The sequence below is a fragment of the Arachis hypogaea genome, chromosome 3 (genome assembly GCF_003086295.3).
Source record: "Arachis hypogaea cultivar Tifrunner chromosome 3, arahy.Tifrunner.gnm2.J5K5, whole genome shotgun sequence".
Taxonomy (NCBI): Eukaryota; Viridiplantae; Streptophyta; class Magnoliopsida; order Fabales; family Fabaceae; genus Arachis; species Arachis hypogaea.
Window position 1 is genome coordinate 89,753,955 of NC_092038.1, and position 2,807 is coordinate 89,756,761.

Consider the following 2,807-nt stretch of genomic DNA (forward strand, 5'->3'; position numbering starts at 1 on the left):
TTAAAAAGTAAAATAAAGGAGTATAAAAGGAAATTAAATAATCTTCAGATCGAAATTAATGACCTTATAATAAAAAGGATAGAAATAAGAATAAATATAAACAAGTTGGAGTTAAACCTAAAAAATTTATAAATGCTTGGAAAACCATATTATGACTTAAAAGAATTAAAGCTGTTAAAAGAAAAAATGGAAAATGAAGTTGAAAAATTAAAAAGATATTTAGAAACAACAGAAAGTGTAGAAATAAAAGAAGTTTTTGAGGATTTAAGAAATTATATTAAAGAAAAAGACAAACAGATAAAATATTTTATATACAATAATCCATGCAAAAAAGAATATTATAAACTAAAACAAGATTGAAAAACTATAAAAATCAGAATTATAAATACTAGTAATACGGTCAATACTTTTTATTATGAATTGGCAAATTATTCGAAGAGTTAATAGAAATTTCGAAAAAGAAAATTAAAAGAAAAGACGACTTTAAAAATTGGTCTCAGAGCCAAGTTAACGATTAAGGGTAACACTTTCTCTTTAAGCAACACTTTTAGTGATACGCTTTTAAATCAAAATCTGTAAATCTGTACAAAAATGCATCTGTACAGTAGATGGACCCTTTTTTGTTCCCTTGCAAGAGCAGGGACAAGAATATTCTTGTTGAAGCAGACCCTGAACCTAAAAGGACTCTGAAGAGGAAACTAAGAGAAGCTAAATTACAACAATCTAGAGACAACCTTACAAAAATTTTCGAAAAGGAAGAGGAGATGGCAGCCAAAAATAATAATGCAAGAAGGATGCTTGGTGATTATACTACACCTACTTCCAAGTTTGATGGAAGAAGCATCTCAATCCCTGCCATTGGAGCAAACAATTTTGAGCTGAAACCTCAACTAGTTGCTCTACTGCTACAAAACTGCAAGTTCCATGGACTTCCATCAGAAGAACCCTACCAATTTTTAACTGAGTTCTTGAAGATTTGTGAGACTGTTAAGACTAATGGAGTAGATCCTGAAGTCTACAGGCTCATGCTTTTCCCTTTTGCTGTTAGAGACAGAGCTAGAATATGGTTGGACTCACAACCTAAAGATAGCCTGGACTCTTGGGATAAGCTGGTCATGACCTTCTTGGCTAAGTTCTTTCCTCCTCAAAAGGTGAGCAAGCTTAGAGTGGATGTTCAGACCTTCAAACAAAAAGATGGTGAATCCCTCTATGAAGCTTGGGAAAGATACAAGCAGATGACCAAAAGGTGTCCTTTTTGACATGCTTTTAGAGTGGACCATTTTGGATATATTCTATTATGGTCTATCTGAGTTCTCTAAGATGTCACTGGACCATTCTGCAGGTGGATCCATTCACCTAAAGAAAACACCTGCAGAATCTCAAAAACTTATTGCATGGTTGCAAATAACCAATTCATGTACACTTCTGAGAGGAATTCTATGAATAATGGGACGCCTCAGAGGAAGGAAGTTCTTGAGATTGATGCTCTGAATGCTATATTGGCTCAGAACAAAATGTTGACTCAGCAAGTCAACATGATTTCTCAAAGTCTGAATGGATGGCAAAATGCATCCAACAGTACTAAAGAGGCATCTTCTGAAGAAGAAGCCTATGATCCTGAGAACCCTGCAATAGCAGAGGTAAATTACATGGGTGAACCTTATGGAAACACCTATAATTTCTCATGGAGAAATCATCCAAATTTCTCATGGAAGGATCAACAAAAGCCTCAACAAGGCTTTAATAATGGTGGAAGAAACTGGCTTAACAATAGCAAGCCTTTTCCATCATCTTCTCAACAACAGACAGAGAATTCTGAGCAAAGCTCCTCTAGCTTAAAAAATATAGTCTCTGATCTGTCTAAGGCCACTTTAAGTTTCATGAGTGAAACAAGGTCCTCCATCAGAAATTTGGAGGCACAAGTGGGCCAGCTGAGTAAGAAAATCACTGAAACTCTTCCTAGTACTCTCCCAAGTAATACTAAAGAGAATCCAAAAAGAGAGTGCAAGGCCATTGATATAATCAAAATGGCCGAACCTAGAGAGGAAGGGGAGGATTTGAATCCCAATGAGGAAGACCTCATGGGACGTCTCCCAGACAAGAAGGAGTTCCCTATTGAGGACCTAAAGGAATCTGAGGCTCATATAGAGACCACAGAGATTCCTTTAAACCTCCTTCTGCCATTCATGAGCTCTGAAAACTATTCTTCCTCTGAAGAGGATGAAGACGTAACTGGAGAACAAGTTGCTCATTATCTAGGAGCTATCATGAAGCTGAATGCCAAGTTGTTTGGTAATGAGACTTGGGAAGATGCACCTCCCTTGCTCGTTAGTGAACTAGATACATGGGTTCAACAAACTTTACCTCAAAAGAAACAATATCCTGGTAAATTCCTAATACCCTGTACCATAGGCACCATGATCTTTGAGAAGGCTCTGTGTGACCTGGGGTCAGGTATAAATCTTATGCCACTCTCTGTAATGGAGAAACTAGGGATCTTTGAGGTATAGGCTGCCACATTCTCATTACAAATGGCAGACAAGTCAGTAAGACAAGCTTATGGATTGGTAGAGGACGTGTTAGTAAAGGTTAAAGGCCTTTACATCCCTGCTGATTTCATAATCTTAGACACTAGAAAGGAGGAGGATGAATGCATCATCCTTGGAAGACCCTTCCCAGCCACAGTAGGAGCTGTGATTGATGTTGACAGAGGAGAGCTAGTCCTTCAATTATAGGGACTACCTTGTGTTTAAAGTTCAAGGATATTCCTCTACAACCATAGAGAGGAAGCATGAAAAGTTTCTCTC

At 37.2% G+C, this 2,807-nt stretch overlaps 1 non-coding gene across 1 annotated transcript; it reads right to left on the reverse strand.

Moving 5' to 3' along the window:
* Window positions 1–1,157: 1,157 nt before the first annotated feature.
* LOC112793998 (small nucleolar RNA R71) lies at window positions 1,158–1,262 on the reverse strand. Its single transcript, XR_003198681.1, has one exon. It is a non-coding gene; the product is annotated as a small nucleolar RNA R71 (small nucleolar RNA).
* Window positions 1,263–2,807: the final 1,545 nt, after the last annotated feature.